Source organism: Culex pipiens, chromosome 2 (genome assembly GCF_016801865.2).
Source record: "Culex pipiens pallens isolate TS chromosome 2, TS_CPP_V2, whole genome shotgun sequence".
Lineage (NCBI taxonomy): Eukaryota > Metazoa > Arthropoda > Insecta > Diptera > Culicidae > Culex > Culex pipiens.
Genome location: NC_068938.1, coordinates 89,710,581 through 89,735,286, shown reverse-complemented (window position 1 = coordinate 89,735,286; position 24,706 = coordinate 89,710,581). Strand labels below are relative to the sequence as shown.

General features: G+C 36.3%; 1 protein-coding gene across 6 annotated transcripts in view; it reads right to left on the bottom strand.

Annotated features, from left to right (window-relative positions):
* The window catches only part of LOC120416326 (tyrosine-protein phosphatase Lar), a 441,119-nt gene extending 418,818 nt beyond the window's left edge, over positions 1-22,301 (bottom strand). For 2 of the 6 annotated variants that reach the window (XM_052708559.1, XM_052708560.1), the window contains exon 1: positions 12,999-13,698. The gene's annotated coding sequence lies outside the window, so the exon portion shown is untranslated. Of the gene's footprint in view, positions 1-12,998; positions 13,700-21,563 lie in introns of those variants that run through there. The other 4 variants (XM_052708561.1, XM_052708562.1, XM_052708558.1 and 1 more) reach the window with 3 other exon arrangements.
* Between the last annotated feature and the right edge of the window lie 2,405 nt (positions 22,302-24,706).

Sequence of the window (24,706 nt, the reverse complement as noted above, 5' to 3'; positions counted from 1 at the left end):
ACGCTAGTTTTTTACTCCATTTTTTGACTTTCAGCTTGCGTATCTCCGTAATGAACAAACTTAGAGCTTTGAAAATTTGGATTTTTCTTAGTTAGAATGTTTACTTTCGAGAAAAAAATACCAAAAAATATTTGGAGAAGATCACTTTTTTGAAACTTGGCCACCCAATGTACCATAGTGTGATGTCTGTCACACACACACACACACTCTCACACTCACACGCACTACACACCACAAGTGAAAGTGGTCCATTTTCCAGGTGAAATATTCATGACGATTGCCACGACGAAGAAAGAGCCCCGCAGGATCGCTGTAATTTACGCACGTGTGGAATTCGAGCAGGGACACACACAGACACTCACACACACACCTGATCACGCAAAAAGGACACCCAGCACGCACATCAGGGCTGTCTATTAACACAATTTGTTCCACCTATATAGTGCTAATTAGGGGCACCGAACTACGTGACCATTGTAATGAATTCCTAAGCCAGAGAGACCGTCGTGACACTTGGCGTTGCCAGAGACCTCAAATGTGTGTCAGACTGACAGCGGCAGAGGTGGAAGGATTCACGGAGGATGACGGTGGTGGTGGTGGTTACAAACCGCACACGGGAAAATATAATCAACATATTTTACTAAACCGCCACACCCCATATGATCTCCCTTCCTCACAAAACCGGTAGTCAATTTGTTGTCGTGGTGTAATTTAGTGTGGTTCGGTGAGTGGCAGTAATAATGATTGTGGGAAAGGGTATTTTTTTAACCAAATGTTTGCATCACGGTTTCCTGGTGGAAATTGATGGTTGATTCTCACACGCTTTGAATTCCGATGTTGTAGCATTATTTAAGCGTGCATGGCAAATGGAAATATTTGTCAACTATCATGAATACATTTGGCGTAAACGTTAGCATCACTCTCACTTATTCGGCCTATCGTTGGACAGGTAATCGAAATACCTTCCAAACGAGTCTAAAAGTTCGAAAACATGAGCCTATCTCAAGTTATAATAAACTTTTCAAAGAATTGATAATTCTGATGAAATTATTTTCTTTATCAATCTTGTTTTTTTTTTTGCAATTCCAGCTCAAATCATGATTTTTTCTGATACTTTTGTACCCGACCCTCTCCGATTTCATTGAAACTTTTTAGACAGGTTGTCCTAGGTCTCTATAAGCCATTTTTGTCTATATGGAACCAATTGTACTCGAAAATAACATTTGAGAAGGGCGTAAGTTATTTAAATATTTTTTTTGTATATTGTAATTAAAAAATTACTGTATCTCGAAGCCGTTGCATCGTATCAAAAAGTGGTCAGAGACAACTTGTAGGAAATTGAACGGGCATTCTGAAAAAAAAAATACACTGAAATAATATTGCACGCCATTTCTACGAATTTTTTTGATTTTTATGTTCAAAAGTTAAATTTTAAGATGATGTCACGTTTTTTTTTTCGTTCAAAATGTTTGAGGAAATAGCCTAAGATATTAGAAAAAGACTCACGAAAAATGCAAGATGGTATATCTCTTCTAAAAAATATAAAAAATCATTTACTAAAACTGTTTTTCTGAAAAGTGGTCTAAACGTTATTTTTTTTAAATTCGATAGTGGGAATCGACTCCCCAGACAATTTAACATGTCTCTATAATGACCATTGCCCTATGTCCAATCCTTGTGAAGATACAGCGGTTTTAAAAATATAAATGTTGAAAATAATTTTTTTTTGTGGTTTTTGGCAGTTTTTTCAGTCTCTTAAATATTTTTACCGGAAAGCTCGTCCAATTTCCCATTAGTTTGTCTTTGACAGCTTTTTAATTTGACTCGTTTTAATATTTACGTGAGCTTATTCACTATCCAGGTGTCTACCACACTGAAAAATATTCTATTTCCAATTATGCTGTCGAAGACAAACTTATGGAAAATTGGACTTCACGGTAAATATATCTAGCCTGAAAAATCAAAATTGCCTAAAACTACAAAAAAAAACTATTTTTTCAACATTTTTATTTTTAAAAGATCTATACCAGTTTGGCTTTTTTTTCGAAAAGTCCCATGCGCCTCAAAAAAATTTTTTTTCTGAAAATAAAACTAATTTAATTCAAACCTTAAAAAAAGTCTATATAAGTTGCATGAGGGTTTTAAAAACAATCATAAAAATAGCTAGTTAAAAAATGTTACCAGGGTAGTTCATAGTGCGTCCATCCCGGAATTTTTCGGGACATTATTTCTGGGATTTATATAAAATCGAGAATTACCGAATCTCGAGATTTTTTAAAATTCTGTCCCAGTATTCTCGAAATTGAAAAAAATTGCATATTTTGGTCTGGAAATTTAGATTTATATGTGAAAATAGTGGAACTGTTGAATACCTAGTAATCGATAAGATTTAAAGCACTAATATTGTTATTGGGAATATACCACCGTAAGTTTTGCATATTAAGGAAAATTGTTGAAATTTTAGTGTACAAATCTGCAAATTGCCTACTTCTTCAAATATTATTTACGCAGTTTTGAATATTTTTCAAAGATTGGGTATTATTTAAGATTTTTTTTTGTTTTATTTTTTTTTTCTTAAATTGAGATATAGGATAATTTTGAAAAATATGTTTTTGTACGAAACACCACATTCTAAAGTTCGGCCGTTGCAAATACTTTTCATAGTTTATGTTGCCCATTTTCATTGCACAAGAAAATAACGAATTCAATCTAGTGAAATCGCATAGAATTTTCATCAGCTGAATTTACGATTCAGCTGTTCTTTTTTTACTGAAATTCTAGAATTTTAATTTGCCAAAATATCTCCAAAACAAAACATGTCCTATACAACCGATTCATCAAAACTACAATCATTAAAATAAGTGATTTTTTTTGTCATAGTGTTGAGAGAAAGGAGAATTCTAGAATTTGAAAACTGGTTAGACAAATTCCATTGAATGCAGTATTTAAACTTTTTTTTTTGTTCAGTAGATGATAAAAGATTACAAAATGTATTGTCTTAAACCACACTTAATGAAAAACTAAACTATTTTTTTCAACTGATTCCAAAATGCCAGTTAACAATCTTGTGAAATGTTTGAAATATTGTTTAAACACTGAGGAACAATTGCATTATGATTATTTCAGATTTATCGGCACTTCACGGTGTTTATCAAATTTCACCACCAAGTGCAAATTTCACGGATTACGTGGCTTCTGTGACACCGCGAAAAATCACTAGCCCAATCAATGACCAAAATACCTACCCTAGTAACATTTTCAAATTTACAGGCTTTATAATGGTTCTGAATACCTTCATACAACCTGAATAGGCTTTTATGGCCTACTTAAAACCTAAAATGTTATTAGGGTGACCTATTCCAATATATGTCATTTGAATAGAGCGTGACTTCTTGAGAGGGGGACCAGGTCTTCAAAGTATATAGCTCATTTGAGATGTCTATGCAACGTTGGCCCAGATGAACGCAGATGATTTATTGTTTGTATTGAACCGTTACTGAATTGAAAATGAAAACATTAAAAACTTAAATTTTTATTAGTTTGGGCCGTTCCATATATTTTTCAAAGTTTATGTTACCCATAATGTTATTGATTTAAATATTCAATTATTATGCTTTAACTCCAAAAATCTGATAAAATACATCATTCAAACTGCCAATAGACGATTTGCAGCAAAGCTAAAAGACACATGTCGCCACCTATGAACAAATAGCGTAAACCTATGATTTTTCGAAAAATGTGTTTTTCCTCCATTACCAACATTTTTACGAAACTTATGCCGGATTCGGATGAGAAAAATTATTTGCAACAATTTGGTGTACAACTTTCCAAAATTTGTTTTATTTTTCTATGAGAAAACTGTAAATTTAAAAAAAGAAAGTAATTTGGACTATTTGGCAAGAAAGTCTGTCAAAAATCAATAAAAATTGTTGAATATACGTTAACTCATCTGTTATCAACCATATAACTGTTTATTCATTGGTATATATGAAAAACGAAGTTGACTTTATAGCTGTCGGCCACCATTGCTAGTACCAACCACTAGTGTCTTCCTTTTAATCTACAAGGACTTCGCCGCCCTGGGCTCCTAAGTGTATGAAAGTATGGCACGGAGCGACGGCGCCGAATACCCATATTTACACAAAGAATTTTAGAGCGCCCGCCGCGGGATTCGAACCGGCGACCTTTGGATTGAGAGTCCAGTGCGCGGTCCGATTGATCCACACGGGCGGGACATCATTGATATATATGGGGAAACTAATTTTTTCGTGTTCCAAAACATGTTTTTTAAAGAAAAAGGTCACAAATTTTTGCGCACCCAAAAATTGATGTTCATTATTTTGAAGCAAAAAAAATTTCTCGTCTTTTGCAACCAGTTTCATTATGATTGGTGCAGGGAATCATGAAAATTAGCGATTTTGTTCTTCAATCCAGCAGAAAGGAATACGATGTTTGGCAAGTAACCTCATTTTGGCGCCACCTACATTTGAAACACAGTCGCGCTGCAAAACCTCAATTAAGATATTAATTTTCATCAGCACTCAAACGAAAAAAAAATAAAAAATATAATAATCAAGGAACCTACTGTTGATACCATCCTAATCCACGATATTGACTTCATAAATTTACCTTTATTTATCAAAATCCCAGAATCTTTACCTAGCACTAATTGCTCATTGTACAATCTGGTTCGCCTCCCGAATTAATTAATCCCAAACACAGCTGTCAAGCTTCAACCGCTTCCTCCCGTGCCCATTTCCAAACATCTTGATTGAATGAAATCATGCATATTGAAATTGGACGATTTCCTCTCCCCCTCTCTATCCTTCTACATGGTTCACACACACACAAAAACAATCAGCCCGTAATTACGAACGAAACAAAAGATCTGCCTGCAAACATCTGTAATCCTAAACCGTACATGAAATGTATGCAGGCTAGCGTGGCTCACGGATATATGAAAAAGACAAAAGTGTTCAATTTCGAACGCCTCAACCGGAATTTTGTAGCAATATGGCCCCAAAACATAGCCTGAAATTTTGAGCGCATTTGGTTAAGGTTTAGAACTTCCACCATTGACCTGAAGTTATAAAGAAATTTCAATAAATTTAATTTATTTATTTTCAACTTTTTAACTCTTCTTCGAGTATATTTTCCTATGCCCTATGATTTTTTCTCAAAGTAGTGGTTTCTTATAGGTTTCGATCCGGGGAACAACTTTGTAGAACATCACAAAGCGCTAGGAATTAATCCCGGAAAGATACAGGCAAATTTTTAGAGCACGTTAAAAAAAAAATCCTAGCTCCAAAAAATATCCTGTATCTTTTCAGGATCAATTCCTAGCGCTTTGCGATGTTCTACAAAGTTGTTCCCCGGATCAAAACCTATAAGAAACTTGAGAATAAGAAAATTTGATTGGGTTTTGGGAAACTTTATCTAAGAAGAGGTTAAAAGTGAAAATTTCCCATAGTAAATCTTTAAAAGTTCCATACTAACTTCAGGTCAATGGTGGAAGTACTAAACCTTAACCAAATGCGCTCAAAGTTTCAGGCTATGTTCTGGGGCCATATTGCTACAAAAATCCGGTCGAGGCGTTTGGAATTGAACACTTTTGTCTTTTTCATATATCCGTGAGCCACGCTAATGCAGGCTTATGCTCTGAGCCGTTGAATATATATTTGTGCATTTTGTGGCCGTGTGTACGTACACAAAATGTGTGGGTGTGAGCGAAAGTAAAAGGCCGCCGCAAAAGGAGCATTGTACCGGAGCAAACGTAAATAAATAAAGTTTCTATTTCAACCGGCAACGCTACAGCTCTACAGCATCTTCTGAAACTTCTGATATTTCTCCCGCGGTGGCGAGAAAAGGTCATCGACGGTGGTTTATTGTAAGAACAATCATTGTCGTGCTATCTTGTCACACGTGCATTTTGGGCCAAATTTAGTTAACCCATTACTGCCCAAATATTTTTTTCGAAATTTTTTATTTTTCCTTTGTTCAGGAGGTCATTTTGAGCAAGCTTTTGTTCTAAAAAAAACTTTACTTCTCATGTTTTGTTGTTTTTCTTGTTTCATTTTTAGTATTTTAATTTGCATTTATCTTGTTTAGTTTATCTTTGGTTTTGGAAGTATTTTGCCTATTCTACCATCTCCTATCATTACATTTTGCCTATCTAATTTGTTCATGTTTTTATAGCCACTTTTTGAATTTTTTGCTTGGTTTTCACATTTTCTGCTATAAAATGGCACCATTATCATTTAAATTGAAAATAAATGCGTAGAGACATAGTCTGGGACACTAGAAAAATTACTGCATGCGTCTTTTTACTTAAAATATAGGAAATGTTAGTAAAAAAACACACCCAAAGTTGACGCCTAAAATAATTACTTATTTAAAAACATTGGCAAAGTCACATAAAACAAGTAAAACTTCCAACCCATAAATTTTGTAAAATTTTAAGAGTTCTTCTTTCCAATGCTTTTTAAAGATCAAAAATTGGTTGACAAATTGATTTTTGACTATTTTTAAATCGAAGCCCGTCTAAAGGCGGGGTTGGGTTGTAGAGGGTTAAGAACGTCATTTTGTGCAGCTCACAATGCCTCACCTTTTGACCTTCACAGATCCCCAAAAATCCATTTCAATCCTTAGATATTCAACAAAAACCGAAAAAAAACTTCGTGCATTTTTGTCACTTTTAATACGAAAGAAGTTTCAAAGGGATTTCAGGTCAGAACGCGTTTGACACACGTAAATGCCCGACTTCCCCGACTTTGTAATCATAATTGGGATTCCAGCGACCGAATTCAACCAAACAATTCTCAAAATGATCAACCAACCAAAACGTGTTTGTTATTGTTTATATTGCGTGCTCTAGTTTTTGTTTATTCATGGTTAAACATTAAAAAGCGATTTTTTCGGAACGTCAAAAAGCGACATGCGACAAGATAGCACGACAACATCGAGTTGTAGGCAAATAAGTGTTCATTTTTCTTATTTGATTTTTAAGGATTTGAGGCAGAAGTGAGTTTGTAAACAAACACAATTTGTTTTAATTGTTGTTGATTGGATGTTTGAATTTACATAATTTGATTGAAACTTTCCATTGTGACGGAACATTTGTCAAAAAATATCTGATTTAATATTTATTGCTTACAATTGTGAAGAGAAAAAAATAATCAAACAAAGGAAAGGGCTCGGTAAAGAAAAACCTATGTAAATGCCACAAAATTAAACATTTACCAGTCAATGTCCTTTTGTGTTGACATCTCACTTGATTGCACCCACACCAAGGAAAGTGGATAAAACCCTTTCCTCCCACATTTACCCGAAAAAAAAAAAAACGCACGGGGAAAGTTTATTTGGATTTTTCCTTCGATCCTTCCAGCAAGGTGGGTTCCCTCCTCCCTCTTCCACATTTGGGAATTATTTGTGGAACGGTTTAAGTCACCTTCGAAGAATCCATTTGATGTTTGAGTTAAGCAATTTCTTCGCGGAAAAAAGTGGGTGATGTTTCGCGTGAAAGGACACACCTTTGAAGCATCATGACAGGCGAATAAATGTGTGTTTAAGTTGAAGATGATATCTTTGGGTAGTAATTTAATAAAATTTTGAAGAAATTTATATGAGACTTTTTTTCAACTTCCAACATCATCCCAAGAACATTATGGTATTTGCTAATTAGTTTAAAAATGTAATTTAACCTCTGAAAATATGTAATTTTACCTTTTTTATGTAATGTCACTTTTTCTGAAGATTCAAATAGGTGCCAAGAAAAACTGCAAAAATGTGCTATTTTCCTTCAGCTTCATTCACTGCAAAAATTTGCATTTAGCAGCTAAGTGTGACCGACCATCATGTGCAGTGGAGAAAGTCACTGAAAGCAAAAGATAAGCTGTGTTTGGTGGTCAGTGAGGCGAAAGCGTCAACGAAAACAAACATAATCCATAATTGAAGAGGTGTTGTGGAAAGGTCGTTGACGATGTCGCGACAGGTTGGCGATTTTCAAACTCGTTTGTGGTGCAAATTTGTAATGAAGTTGTATTGTAAAATTCTGATTGGAAAATATATCGATATCTTTTGGTAGAGTCAGAGTAAATAGTGCCGGAATAAAAAAAAACAATTTTAGAATTCAGGCTGTGCTATTGTTGTTGTTAATTCATTTATTTCTGACAGCTTTAATCTTCTTGGTCGTAGAAAATTCTTCAAACACCGCTAAAGTGGCAAATTCTCGCGACAGGGTTGCCACACGGAGAAAAAAAAAATCTTTGTGCGGCGTAAAAAAAATGGTAAATATTTTACTTTTGACCAAATCGCCTCCTCCTTATCCTTATCTCTTGAATGTAATATCAATTAATTAGTTTCTAGTAAATTTCTAGTTCTACGATGTTGGCTCACAATGTAGAATTTGTTAAAATATTAAAAAGTTTTTTTTATTGAAAATACATGGGTAATTCTCCGCCAACTCACACAGCAGTTGCCCCGACCCCTCTTCGATTTGCGTGAAACTTTGTCTTTTGAAAAAGTTGGTCGTCGTCGATCATGGCCGTTCATGGTCACCCGCGACAGACACGGACGACGAAACTAAGAGAAACGCAAAAAGTAACTTTTTCAAAACTTTTTTTCGTAAAATCGCGATAACTCGTGATGTTTATAAGCAAACCCCTTATGTTTATATATCAAAATTTTTGTAATTGTCTGCTCTACAACTTTGTAGAACATTGTTACACTCTAAAAAATAACTCTGCAAAGTTAGAAAAAACACGAAATTTTAAAATGAAAAATTTTGTTCTAAATGAAAAAATGACCCTTCTGGGTCAATGTAGATTCGAAAAGTACATTAAATTTCCCATAAAATGACATGTTCCAAAATTTTTTACAGTCGAGTAACGGAAAATGGGAGAATTTTTAAAACTTTTTTAGTGTTTTTTTCGATGAAAAATACGTTTTTTCGGAATTCTGAGTACGCCATCAAATCGGGCGTCTAATTTTACATAAAAGTCCCTTAGACACCAAATTTCTATCTCATCACCGTTTCAGGCTGCAAATTATTGAAAAACACCTCTTTTTTCGCATGTTCAAAAATGGAAGGGGTCGTACCGCCCCTCCGTCACGAGGTATCAAAAAACGGACCTCGGATTCGTGATCAGGGACAAAAGTTACCCCTTAGGACAAAGTTTCACGCAAATCGAAGAGGGGTCGGGGCAACTTTTCCCGATTTCGTGTGAGTTGGTAGAGAATTACTTACATATAAAATCTTTGTACTAACTATTTTCAATAGTTTACAATCAATGTAACAAGTTTTTGCTAAGAAAATTTAAGTTTTAGTCAATAATTTAGTTTGCCCCCAGATTTTAAGAGGAAATTATGAAAAAGGGGAGTTATAGAATTTGAAATAAAATATGCAATGGTCTTATTAGTACATTCGATACTTTTATCATATGAAATTTACACTCCCCCAATAATTAAGATTTTTGAAAAGCAAAGATTTTTTTTAGTTACACAGTTATATTTGGATGAAATCATATTTTTAGCAGAAAGAATTTAGCTACTTTTTTCAATTTTTTCTAATTTATATTTTTTAAATGAAAAATATGCACTTTCTCGATTTTATTTCGGCTAAGTGTCAAAACCTTGCTGTTTAATTAATGCTTACTATCGTTTTTAAAATGTTGAGTTATTTCAGATTAAATTTAGCTGAAAAAATTAAATGACTCAAAGGTATTATAACTATTTTAAATTTGATAAATTTGTGTTGTACTATTTATCGCACTTGCATTAAAAAACAAAAAGAAATTGCATCTCTGAATGACAATGAGAACTTCGAAATCCCTCGTTTCCAAGACAGAACGAATTATGGTTAAAGTATTTAGATAATTATGACTGTATTTGTATTATTTAAAAAATGATGGTTATATTCATCAGGGAATGGTGACAGATTTTGTGTCTAAAAATGTGTAATATTATAGTTTTTCATGAGTTTTCATCAGGTTTACATTTTTACACTTTTTTTTATGTAAAAAACCTTCCAAACCACAACTTTTTCAGTTTTTTTTATTATATATGTTATTTTTTTTTTTGCATTATAATAGTAGTTTAAGCAACAAGTTGCAAAAAGAAGATTTTTTCAGCACAAGTTGTACATTTATCCAATGAGGTTTACCGAGTTGGATAAATACGACGAGTGCTGAAAAAATCAAGTTTTGCAACGAGTTGCTTACAACATTTTTTGCAATTCCGTAAAACGCTTCTTTAATGGAATTTTATGTCAAACATTCATGTGTTTAGTAAATTAATCGTTCAAAACAAAAAAATATTGAAAAATGATACTTTTCGATACTAGTGTTGAAAAGTTCAACTTTTCAGCACCCATTTCAGTGCTGAAAAGTAGAACTTTTCAGCACTGTTATTGAAAGGTATTAATTTTCCATTCTGTTATTTTTGGTAGGGAAAAGTAGGCCGTTTCGTTTCTCCAGAAGGACAGGAAAAGTTGACAGTTTCACAGTGGAATTGCAAAAAAATATTTTTTTATAATGAGATACACTCATGATTTCACCAAAAAAAAAAATCCATGGTTATGGTTTCTAATTTCGCTTGGCATGAAACGAAACTATTGGCACTACGCCCCCCGGGGCATGGCCTTCCTCTAACGTGGGATTTCTGCTCCAGCGCCTCTGACGAGACAGGAGAAACCGGGACCGACGTTTTACTTCACCATCCGATAGAAGCTCAGTGGATAAGGCGGGAATCGAACCCGCGTCTCATAGCATCATCGGGATCGGCAGCCGAAGCCGCTACCCCTGCGCCACGAGACCCACCCATATGAAGCTTGGCATATGAAGCTCAAATTTGGCAAAGATTTGATAAACTGATTTGAATTCAATTTTAAAATTTAGTTTTTTTCTGAAACACGTTTTTCATTTATTCATTCATGCTTTAAAGCTTTTGACGTTCAGTTGACTCAAAACAAAATACATATTTCAAAACAAATTAATTTTGTTTCATGATTAGTTTCATGACAATACTTGTTCGATAACTGAGTTTTATTTAACTGGGAGTTAGATAACTAGGCTGTAGCCCAGTAAAAAAAATTAAACGAATAATGGAGAAAAATAGGTATCCATGAAATTTCATGTCAAATTTTTACACCAGCGGAAGGATGCAAATATGCTTGATTTTCACCATTTTTCATGGAATAAGGGAAATTCTCCACTTCTCATCTGACTGAATTATATAGACATCAAATAAAATTTCAACTTGCACACTTTGCTATTAAAGTCATTGAAGTGCTACCCTGATACCAATTTGAATGCAAAATTACGCTTATCATCGAAGAGTTAAGTAAATTAGTCAGGTTTAAAGTTCAATAAATAATAAATTCTGGTATAAAATCGTGCTGAGCCTGTTAGAGTAGTGTTTCAGTGTTCAAGAAGTAGCTTTCGACTAATTTTGAAAAGTTTAACTGACACAACGTAAATTTTACATAAATTTTATAAAAAGTAAAAAAAATGAAGCTAAACTATTATTTAATTGTAAATTATTCAAATAAAATAAAATTTTACCGATCTCAATTACTTTAGAAAATCCATGGTGCATTGGTTGTTTTGGAAAAGTAATCTAAAATGATTTAACGTAAGGCCGATGCAAATATGTTTAAAAAAAAATTGTCCCTCGGCTCTGGCCGGCAGGGTTGCCAGGTTGCCAGATAACTCTGGGAATGCCAGATTTTTCAAGTGTCAGTCAGCAGAATAAAGATTCACCCTTCTCTGTGCCAGATATTGACAGATTTTTCACTTAATGCCCATTTTGAACAACTTTTTGATTAAAATGAGTGAATTCAATTGAAAATCATAAAACTTAGAATGAATTTTTCTTAAAGTAAATGTAAATTCAACTTTTTTAGGCCATGAAATCAGTTAAAACATCTGAAATCTATTTTTTTTAATTAATTAATTTTTTTCCTCATCTTCATCATTCAGAATTGTTAGATTTTCGTCTGCCAGATTTTTCCAGATTTTTAATCGATACTTTGCCAGATTTTAAAAAACTTTAACCTGGTAACCCTGCTGGCCGGAGACAAGGAGGGGGGGGGGAACTAATGTTTAACTTGTTTGCTACTAGGGATAGGGCTTCATGTTATTTACAGTGAAAATTGTAAATAAAGTATCCAAGTGGTTTATGGATGCCCCTTAACAGTCTGGACCCGAAGCCTGATTTTTCTGTTACATTCTTATTGGAATTCCATATAAACTGTAACGGGGATTGCAGGCTCCGGGTCCTGACTATTAACTAGAGTAACTCCAATATCTAGCAAGATTTGAATTTGCAACATGATTTATTACATAGGTTTACTGACAAAGCAAGAAATTCAATAATGGAAACCTAATAGGAAAGACGTCTTATTGGAATTCCTATAGGAACCAGTTTCCTTGTATTCAATCTCGGGCTCAAATCATATGGTTCTAGATAGAATTCAAAGTTCAATTCGCAGTGCACTGTTTTGCATCGGCTAATGCTAATAACTTATTGAACCGTCTCCTAGAACCACCGCAAGTAATCTCACAAACTCCATTATCAAAATGAGTTCACCCGAGATTTCGCACACCCAGCCATCTCGAAAGCCCTGCTCATCTGAACTGCCCTCTACACTGCAGGACAACTTAATCTTCCATCAGAATCTGCTCAACAGTCCGGCAGTCCCTCCACTGGTGCGTGAATGTGACTACACAGACAATCACTCTCGGATCTAATCCCAGCAGTGCACGGAAGGGCCTCCTCCTCCTCATCGAATTGCATTGCATTGCAATGCCATAACGCTCGTAATGAGTTGAGTCGAGAGTCTCAACACAACACACATGCAGCCGGGGCTTAAGCCCTTCTCATCTCTGTCTGTCTCGTGATTCTCATTCCAGTTCGGTGTCTTCTGTATGTGGTCTCTACTGCTGTGGTGGGCTTACGAGGACGTTCGTTGACCCGTGCCAAGTACTTCTTCCGGGGCTTACCTTTCGACGAGAGGTGTCTATCGGAACATAACCCGACACTCTGGAGGAACCAGCCACCAATCACACTTCACACTGAACAAATCCAAAATGACGACTTGCTAATGACTCTTCTTGTATCACCCACCCACGCACTGTGCACCGTACACAAATCACGTACAGAGCTCTCAGCTCTGTACCGCGGACACTTGGAACTGCTGCTGGGACACAGCTCGCGGATCAGCAGGATCCTATCCGCTATCGCCTATCGTCGCAACACTTCCGAAACGCATAAATTTCACTCATCAATGCACAGCCAGAGAGAGAAGATATTCACAGCCGAGATAATAGCGGAAAAAATCAATATTTTTACTCCATAGCAGCGCGCTCGGTGTGTGTGCACCACACTGGAGGGCAATTTACGGTCCTCCCACCCCCGACAGAGCCCAGCAATCTGACCGTTCGAACCCGCTTTCCGTGGCCTCGCGGACCGTGCCGCACCGAAACTTGACTCGCCGGACCGGGATCGCGCACTAAGCGACCGTTTCGCGCACCGAAAACCGCAATTTTCACCCCAAAAACGGACCTTTTCGCGGGTCTAAAACATCGAGAAGAGCCACCCAGAGGCGCTACGAAACGAAAACACACGAAAATTATCCCGACGACTAGTTACGGAGTACGGCGACTGGTGGAGAACCACGGACACCAGAGAGTAGAGATACCGATGCGAGACGCATACCACTGGAGCTGGAGTCTGATTTATGTTTAGCAACGCGAATGCTTGCGTTAAGGGAGAGGGTGTATTGGTGCTAGCGACTGTCAAACGCTGGAGCGATGGAGTGATACCGCGGTGGCCGCATGCGCCGAAGGAGCTGGAGGAAGAAGGCTGGTGAAGGGATAGAAACGCCACTGAACGCACTCATCGGGGTACGAAGAAACCGGGTTTGAACTAACCGTTGAGAGGTGGGTGCTGCTGATTTAGCGACTTGGACTCCGACTTCGACTCCAGCTCTCCAAAAAGACTACACCACTGACTTCAAATCCAACGCCAACAATAACTTACAAACAAAAGTTTTCGAAATGGGTCAATTAAGACACCAGGCTTTTAAAATTTGTTAATTCCAACTTGACGACTCGCACGCTACACCCAAACTAAAGATCTCTGACAATCAATGCAGATACAAAATTTGTTAGGTTTCACAAATACACCATCGCTAGCCGTCAGGTAATAAAGTTATCTAAGCCCGGTCTAACGAACGTTAGTACACCATTTGTTTTGCTGGCCGGTACAAAATTTAGCCACAATCTTTTTCGTGTGCGTACACGCAATGCAATGCGTATTTATTTTACCAGATAATCAATTCAGTTTGCAAAGAGCACAATTTTGTTATGCCTTTACAATTCTAATAAGAACTAGTGGCGCAGTGGTAAAGACTAAAAATGACGTGCTAGAGCTTCTCTTTGAATCTTGTTGATAGCAACAATGATTTAGCATGGGTGCTCTTATTCCCATGTACTTAGTTTTTCGTGCATCGATTCCTTCAGTGGCGCCGACGAGTCCAAAATGTTGGAGGGGCACGGTTGATTCCCGAAATCGGCGGGTAGGCATGGAATTTAAATGTTAAAGTTTCTCGTATAAAATGAATTTAACTAATTTGCATGTTTATGCAAAAATAAATAACGATATGATATGATTTGATATATATTCAGCAGTTCCATATCAAAGTTAAAGAAAAAAAATAAAAGTGCTTCGATTTGGCTCAAATTTTTTCTGGGGGTTCCTTGAACAAAATAATTAGACCCGTATTTTTTTGTTTGGCCATTAGGGTGGCCTACGCCGTGTTAAAGTGGTCCAAAAAATGGCAATTTTTGTCGATTTTCACAAAAACCACTTTTTTCAAAAAATCATAGCTTCGCTCCTTTTCAACCGATTTTAGCTGTCTAGGGCGCAAATGAAAGATTATAAGTTTGACTTCTTAATAATGTGGAGTTTTAAAATCTAGCCTAACATTTGAAAAAGTCTTATGAAAACATCAATTGCCGTTTTGACGGTGTCTTGACAAAAAAGCCTATATCTGAAAATATTTTTAACGGATTCCTCGGACAATTTTACAAAAAACATCAAAAGTTGGGCGAGACTCATTAACAGGTTTCAGAGATATGATTTTTTGAAAATAAAATCCGGGGTTTTCGACGAGCCGCGCGCAAAAACGGGAGATTGACGAAATTGGCAAAAAATCAACTTTTCTCACTAAATGTAAATGAAATACGCAACTTTTGGTACCCTAACATGTATAGGTCATCGCTGAAATTTTCGAGTTATCGCAGTTTTAGTGAAAAAAAATGTTTTTTTTTACGATTTCGTCAAACTCCCGTTTTCGCGCGCCGTGCGTCGAAAAACCCGGATTTTATTTTCAAAAAATCATATCTCTGAAGTAAATTTTGAAAAATCCAAGAAACAAAACAAATCAAATAATGTTTAAAGTTTAAAAAGTTTGAAGAAATCAAAAATTCAAAAAAAATATAAAATTCTAAATACCATAGAAATTCTTGAAATTAAATAAATATCTAGAAAATAAGGAAATTTAAAAAAAAATCTAAATCAAATCGAAATTTAACAATAAAAATAAAAATGCATGCTCAATGCATTTGTAAAATGAAACTCTCAATGCTTAGCAACAAAATACAAATCCTGAAAATTTTCCATTGTAGGTATAATTATTTGCCCCCTCACGGGTCCCCCAGAGACCGTTATTATGAAAAAAAAATTTCCACCCAAACCAATGATTGGACATGGTTCCTGGGACCATTCTGCACCTCTGGACCGAGTTTCAAAATATTTGCCGGCAGAAATTTCGAATACGGTCAGTTTTAGTGTTTTGAGTAGAAATTAAGGGGAAATCGCATGTAAAATGCGTAGGAAAAGTTCAAACCTTCGATGTTTTAACTCTAAAACATTACTGGTCATAGTTTTAAGTTGTTCTTACACGTAGCAGAATGATATAAAACGATTTACCGGACTGACTTAGCCGGATTAAGCCTAAGTTAAGTGACTTAAGTCTATAATTTACAAGTTTATACATAAATATCTAATAAAAACTCCTATATTAGGCAATTTCAAGTCAAGGAAAGCTAGATTGCACAAAACTAACATAAAATGGGGTGACTTTGAGCCAAGGGGTGACTTTGTACCAACTTTACGATTGCATAATAGCTATATAGCTTAACTTTAATTGAATTGTAAGGTTTAATCGTTGCAAATATTGTTCACAGTTTATGTTGCACTCTCCCAACATTTTCAAAAATGCCGTAAAAAGTTAGATAATCACGAAAAACTTAAAAAAATATATAACGCTTTAGTGTTATTAGCCTTATTGTTTGAACCCGACAAGAGTTTTAGGACACAAACTACAACTACAACTACTTACATACAATTCATACATCGCCCATCGTATGTAAGTATTTGTAAGCCCAATAGTTTATACATATTTGACTATACTATTTTCAAATTTTCATAAGATATGCCAAGCTTGTTAAAAGAGTAGATGAGTGATTGTGTTTACACGTGGGGAAAGAATAAGTTTTGTTTTGCTGAATATATTATTAGCAAACGTACTTGCTGATCAACAATATGTTTCAATGAATTGTTACGATAATCAAAATTTATCAACAACACTTCATTCAATTATAGGATACAATATTTTACTATGACAAACATGTTTTAAATTCATAACTGGTTGGAAATATTAATCCTATAGGAAGTTGTGACGTAGAACTTTTTCTAATAATAATCATTACACAGAACAACAAAAAAGTATGGGCTAAATGATAGCTGAAGTACTCTCTGGATTTCATTCGTCTGTTTCAAATTTGTAAAAGTTTCAAAACTAAAAAGGACAATTTATTTTGCAATACCACAAATTTGCCACGTTACAAAAGTTGTTGCCCTTATATTTTGATTGTTTTATTTAGATTCAGTATGAATTGATTCAGAAAAATTTGCGCATGATTTTCAAATTTGTCACTTCAAGGTGACTTTCAATCAACAGGCCTTATTTAAATCGAATTAGCAAATTTGCGTAGCAATATCATCAAATTGTTTATGTGGGAACATAAATAGACCAAATTAATCCATACACTAAATTTGTATATATTTAATTAACATAACATTCAAGTTTATCAAAACAATCTTTAGTCGTTTGTTGGTACAAAGTCACCCCTTGGCTCAAAGTCACCCCATTTTATGTTAGTTTTGTGCAATCTAGCTTTCCTTGACTTGAAATTGCCTAATATAGGAGTTTTTATTAGATATTTATGTATAAACTTGTAAATTATAGACTTAAGTCACTTAACTTAGGCTTAATCCGGCTAGGTCAGTCCGGTAAATCGTTTTATATCATTCTGCTACGTGTAAGAACAACTTAAAACTATGACCAGTAATGTTTTAGAGTTAAAACATCGATGCTTTGAACTTTTCCTACGCATTTTACATGCGATTTCCCCTTAATTTCTACTCAAAACACTAAAACTGACCGTATTCGAAATTTCTGCCGGCAAATATTTTGAAACTCGGTCCAGAGGTCCAGAATGGTCCAAGGAACCATGTCCAATCATTGGTTTGGGTGGAATTTTTTTTTTCATAATAACGGTCTCTGGGGGACCCGTGCCCTGGTTTATTATATTTTGAAATCCTATCAAAAATCGAAGAAGGCGATACAATTTATTTTAGATTTCGTTTGAATTTCTAATTAAATTCAATTCAATTCGGTTTTATTGGTGAATAATCAAGATACAATCAGTTCTTTTGCAGTTCATAACAGAGTTTTGGAGTTCCTTTCAGCTGTGTGTTGCATCATAATTCAGTTTGGAACAATTATTTCTATAACAATGGCACTAACAAGAGCAAGAAAAATAAAAAAAAAACTTGCTAAAATTGCAAAGGAAAGGGGAAAGAAAGAGAAAAAGCTTATAATTAAATCACAGTATTTTATCCTTTGTAGATGTGCTTGATCATCAGCTCCCCAAGGGCTAGAAATTGCTCCGCCTACGGCAGGTCCGAAACCTCGACATCATCAAAGAACTCTGGCAGGGTGAAGAGATCTTCCCCGGTGACTTCTTGCTGGGCCGCATTGCCGCTACCGGCAGCAACCACGCTGGCAAACGATCGCCCCCAGCCAGGGGGGAATGCTGAGTTGTCCGCGGGAACCGTACGCTGCCCAGCAGCCGGCACGGTTACGCTCGTACTTCGCTGAGGAGGGTGGGACGCTGCTGCTTTCTTCTTCCTCTTTTCCTGCTCCTCGAGGTAATTTTTTCGTGCACTGCATCCACGGTAGTTGCTGGTATGGTTACCTCCACAGTTGGCGCACTTAATGCGCGCCTTCGTTTGCTCTGCCTTGTCCCCCAAGTCCGCTTTGCACGGCAGTGCACACGCCTCAGAGAGGTGTGTTTCACCGCACTTCACACAGCGGGGCGGGAGGTTGCAGCCGTGGCCGAATTTCTGGCAACGGTGGCATTGTGCTGCGTCCGACGGGTTCTTTGAGTAGAACCGCCAGTTTACCAAAACCCGTCCAACGTCTTAGTTCGTCGCAGGTCTTGAATCTTGACGGTGCCGCGGTCGAAGTACCGTAATCTGGGGTGAATCGGGACTACAGTCTGAATAGGGACAGCATTTTTTAGAGCACTTAGAGCTTTTAAATTTGGAAATAGATGTACACATTTTGTTGGCCTGAGTCTTTTCTAACCGAAACCAACCAGAAAAATCAAAATATTGTGCTCCAACATGGTTAAAAATGCTGTCCCAATTCGCCCCATGTGTCCCGATTGACCCCAGTTTACGGTACAACAGGTACAGTGTGTGTGTACCTGTGACTGTTGTCTTCCGCGAGAGGACTTTTATGTCACGCGGCGTTATTCCAGCACCCGAGAGGTCCTTCTTGAGGTCGGAGATCGGGCGGTCTTGGTACCCCTGCAAGACGACCTTAACGGCTGTCTTCTGCACGGGGTCGAATGTGTAGAACTTGAAGTTTTTACCCTTCAATTTCTCCACAACCAGGTCGAAGTTCTTGTTGTCAAATGTGTAGACTTGCACTGACGACTTACCGATTTTCAGACAATATCCGAGGCCTTCCAGCAACCCGTCAATATCGTCCACCAACGTGTCCAAAACAAAAATTGTAGGTGGTCTACGTTCCTTTGGAGAATTGTTCGTTTTTGGCGTCGGCACTTTTTTCCGTGCACGACGATCGTCGTCGTCGTCGTCGGTAGTGCTGCTACCGTCGGTATTGTTGTTGTTGTTTTCTTCGTCGTCGCTCAGCATCTGGAACTCGTTCCTGATGGGAATGTTGGCGGATGTTGACGTGTTGGTCGTGGCACCGGAAGTACCGGAACGGGTTCGCACTGGTGATCTTGGAACATATCCGGGATGTAGCAACTTTTTGTCGATGCCTTCTGAGCTCGACGAAACGATGGAGCACTGAGCACTTGACTGCTGCTTGCTCTCGTGCTTACACGGAGGTGATGATTTCTAATTAAAACGGTGCGCTGGTCTTCAAAAAATGTTTTTTTTTTCTCAATTGCGTTTTTTTTTCTGGCTAAAATTGGTATGAAACGGTTTATGTCTCAAATTCATTTGAAAGCACTTCAAATTTACTTTCCAAAATTGCCAAACAAAATAGGAAATTTATCTGCATTTTTGTAACTGCAAACCAGTAAAAAAATTACCATTATCGAGAAGTGTTCCAATTCATTGCCACCAAAATGTGTTTTAATTCAACCAACCAAACATGGTTTCTTCACTAACTTGATAGGTGCTATCGAATAAGTACTTTGGTTATGTTTTTGGAACACCATTCACGTATAGCAATCTTGTGAGCAAATCCGTAAAATCTATGTTGACGACATCTCTCAAATTAAAACCGATGTCTCATTACTAAACATACTGAGGCATCGATACAACGTTGTCGATTTTGATAACTTTTGTATCGAAATCCAGAAAATTGGAACCGATTTTATTCAAACAATTTCATCGATTTTGAAAATAGCAAATGTTTTTGAACACGGATTTTACGATTTTTACAGAATTTGTGTGTGTTTATGAACATTTAATGTTTCAGTTATGTTTCAATTATTTTATTTTCGATATTTAAAAAAAGAATATTTTACATTCAAAATTTCTGGAGGGGGCACAATGTATGGGCTGCCCCCCTCGCCTAATTTTGAGGGGGGAAAAAAGTACCGTGCCCCCCCCCCCCCCCAGAGTCGGCACCCCTAGTTTGGATGAATAAGAAACATGTTGCTTAAGATTTCTTCAGAATGTTGAAGGGACCTTCTTCAATGAAAATGAGTTTGGATGTTCGGACCGAAAATTCGGATTCTGTGCAAGTTCTGTGGGTCTCGTGGCGCAGGGGTAGCGGCTTCGGCTGCCGATCCCGATGATGCTATGAGACGCGGGTTCGATTCCCGCCTTATCCACTGAGCTTCTATCGGATGGTGAAGTAAAACGTCGGTCCCGGTTTCTCCTGTCTCGTCAGAGGCGCTGGAGCAGAAATCCCACGTTAGAGGAAGGCCATGCCCCGGGGGGCGTAGTGCCAATAGTTTCGTTTTTTTTTTTTGCAAGTTCTGTTAGCATTTTTTTTTCTGTTCATACGAAATATGAATCCTCATGAAATCGATCGGTTTAGTGATGAATTGCTCTATTTTTTTCAAAAAATAAAAAAAAGTTTTCTTACTGCATTGCAATAACGTCATGATTCGAAATCCGGACACGAAATCCGGCAAAATATCATGTAATAAGTTGGAAATGTAGAAATATCATCAGGATGTAGTATAAACAGTCAGTTTAAGAGAATGCATGCAAAATATGTCTTTTATAACAATTTTCATCATAATTTTAAAATTAAAATGCCTTGTTGTGCTTCGAATCCACTGGGATCTGGTACGTTTCGCCGAATGGACATTTCGCCCAAAAAAAACACTAAAATTACCAAAAGCTAAAACAAAGAACGATTCATGTTTGAAAGAATGCAAAAACTCACAGAAGTATTCTCATTCCTTTTTTTTATTCTGCTAAATTTCCATTCGGCGAAATGTCCCGCACCCCGTTCAAACAAACTTTAAATGAAAGTTGATGTTAGAATTCATCAAATAACAAAGTTTTGACATTCATATTGTGAACTTGTATCCACAAAATTGATACAACAAGATAAGGTGTCCGGGTTTCGAAGCGTCTGGGAATTCGAATCATGACGTTATTTGGAAGCACTCAAAAGCTTTCTAAAGTATTGTGGTGAAAAATGTAGATAGGGGATCAAAATAACGAGGATTTTTTTTATTCAATTCATTTACAGCTTTGTTATTATATTAACTGTCAAATAACTGGTTAGAAAAAAAACTTTATCTTGCTCTGTTTTTTTATTCCGTTGATAGTTAGCGTAACTTAAATTTTTGTCTTCAATTTATGAGTTTCTACATAAAATAAACATTGTTTTCACAAAGTTAAACGAGCTCGATATCATCAAACTCCCTTTTGTCATAAAAATGATTAAAAAACTTTTTCCCGTTTGACCATACACAAACAAAACTTTAACTCACCGCGCGCTCAACTGCGTCTCAGTGTTTATCCATAAAACTCCGTCTGCTTACTAAAGTGTATCGCTTACAACGTTTTCACAGCGCTTTCCCCACTTTTCCCAATCACTGATGCCGGTAGAATTTGCACAACACCACCACCACCAACAAGGACTTCCTTCACGCAAAACAATAGCTTTTCAACAACAACAACCGGATAAACTCAAACATACGCTGCAAACTTCCAATTAATCACTCGAACAGCTTTTGCAGTTGCTGCTCCTCCTGCTCCCTAGCTGGTACCAGCTCTTTAGCACATTCCAAGTGCAATAAACATTTCAACAACTCTCACTCTTCCCTTTGCTGAACAGAACCCAGGGTCGGTCGGTTGGTGTGTATACGAAACTCGTTTAAAATTCAAATTATTTCTCGATTGCTTCCTGCGACGAGTTTCCTGCGCTGCTCCCCAAAGCTTCCTGCCTGGCACAGCACTTCTTCGTCCAGCTGAGCCTGACTGCACCTCAACGGTCAATCCCAGAGATTCCAGCCAGCGCAACGGGGCTGGTCTCTTCCTGGAAGCACGACACGGCCAGTTTACAACAGCAATTATTTTCCTAATGTGATTTCATTTTTTAATTGATCTAATTATCACCACTCTCTTCTTCTTCCTGGTCTAGTTGACCGGCTCGGGCAACAGGGATTCCACCAACAACAACAACACTGCGCTGCGGCCACAACTCCCACCTCCAGGAACTCCGGGGTGTACCGGAGACGGTACAACCGGCGTGATGACTGCCAACGGCCCGATACGGACCCCGAAACACTATGTAATCCTGTGTTTTTATTACCCTCTGGAACAACACGACGACCACCCAGCAACGACGGGGGAGGGGGTGGGCTTTTATGTAACTTTTTCCCTCAAAGCTTCCCCCTAATGTGCGCACACACACAGACTGTGCTACGCACAGACACACAAACACACACACGCGCGTATCGACAGACCGGATGTTGCGCGGAGAACACTCGCTCAAGAGCTGCGGAGCACCACACGGATTCGACGGAAGTCAGCGCAAGACTGACCAACGCCAGTCCGAGGCACTGCTAACTTCGGGTGCGGATCAGATGGTCTGCTGGGAGCTTTCCGGGGGTGGGGGAAGCTTTGGTGCCGAGTAGGGGAGCTTTCCGAGTGAGTGGAAAACGGGGAAGTGAGCTTTGGAGTGGTGTTTTTGTGTGTGGGTGTGAGGATACGAAGTACGGATGTAAGGATAGGGATTGCGTGTACAGATATGGAGTGGAGAAGCACGTGAATGAACGTTATGTTGTATTGGTGGGATACTTTGTAGTAAGCCAGCTGTTGTTTACAAACATTGTAGTACTACCTACTGAAGAGGTGCTTTCCGTTAGATCATTAAGGACATTGCTAAATTTATTAACGATATTCCATGCTTCCATTTTTTTAAATTTCGTAAATGTTGTTACTTTTACTCTTCACCTTTTCTGATATGTAGTTTTATTTACTGATCATTCTGATTTAAGTAAATTTGGTCGTGGTAATGTTCTTATTGCTTGTAAATATAAACTAAAATTTTATACCCAAAAGATTTTTGTAATATGCTGAATATTTGTTATAAATTACGCTTCCGATTGTTTTTGCCTTCCTCACCTCACTGAGGAAAGGCTGTAAAATCACTCGAAAACTGAAATATTTAATGTGATCTCTTAGACCCACCTTCACGTATACATATCGACTCAGAATCAAATTCTGAGCAAATGTCTGTGTGTGTGGTGGGATGTTGATCAAAAAAATTTGCACTGGATTATCTCGGTACTGGCTCAACCGATTTTGTTTGTTTTGGTCTCATTCGATCCGTCTTGGGGTCCCAGAAGTCGCAATCAAAAATTATTAAGTTTAGTTTAGTACTTCAAAAGTAATGCTAAAAAAACGATTTTAATAAAAGTCCGGAAGATTATAAAAAGGGTGATTTTTGTTAGAAACCGCAGAATGTTATTCATTGTTAGAAAGGTATTAAAAAGACATTTTTAACAAGCTTAAAAGATCGAAGATCTGACAACCATATCAAATGTTATAAGCACTTAAGTGTTATTTATGCACTTTTTGGAGGCCGGATCTCAGATATTTTGATGAAACGTTTGTCCGGATCTATCATGCGACCTGTCGTTGGATAGGTTATCAAAAGACCTTTCCAACGAGTTCTAAAGATTGAAGATCTGACAACCCTATCATAAGTTGTAAGCACATAAGTGCCCTGAATTATTAAGATCTGACTACCCAATCTGATGGTATGCATAATGAGTCAAATTAATAGAACTCTGAAATGTCCGCCCTTTTGTGTTTATTTTGGATAGCATTATCTTCTAAATGTGAGGAAGGCACCAACCACCTAAGGGAGGGTTAAGCAACGTTATTTTTCTAAAATTCATAATACTAAAATACTAAAATACTTAAATACTTAAAAAAATAAAATACTAAAATACTAAAATAGAAAAATTATAAAATACTTAAATACTAAAATACTAAAATACTAAAATACTAAAATACTAAAATACTAAAATACTAAAATACTAAAATACTAAAATACTAAAATACTAAAATACTAAAATACTAAAATACTAAAATACTAAAATACTAAAATACTAAAATACTAAAATACTAAAATACTAAAATACTAAAATACTAAAATACTAAAATACTAAAATACTAAAATTCTAAAATACTAAAATACTAAAATACTAAAATACTAAAATACTAAAATACTAAAATACTAAAATACTAAAATACTAAAATACTAAAATACTAAAATACTAAAATACTAAAATACTAAAATACTAAAATACTAAAATACTAAAATACTAAAATACTAAAATACTAAAATACTAAAATACTAAAATACTAAAATCCTAAAATACTAAAATACTAAAATACTAAAATACTAAAATACTAAAATACTAAAATACTAAAATACTAAAATACTAAAATACTAAAATACTAAAATACTTAAATACTAAAATACTAAAATACTAAAATACTAAAATACTAAAATACTAAAATACTAAAATACTAAAATACTAAAATACTAAAATACTTAAATACTAAAATACTAAAATACTAAAATACTAAAATACTAAAATAATAAAATACTAAAATA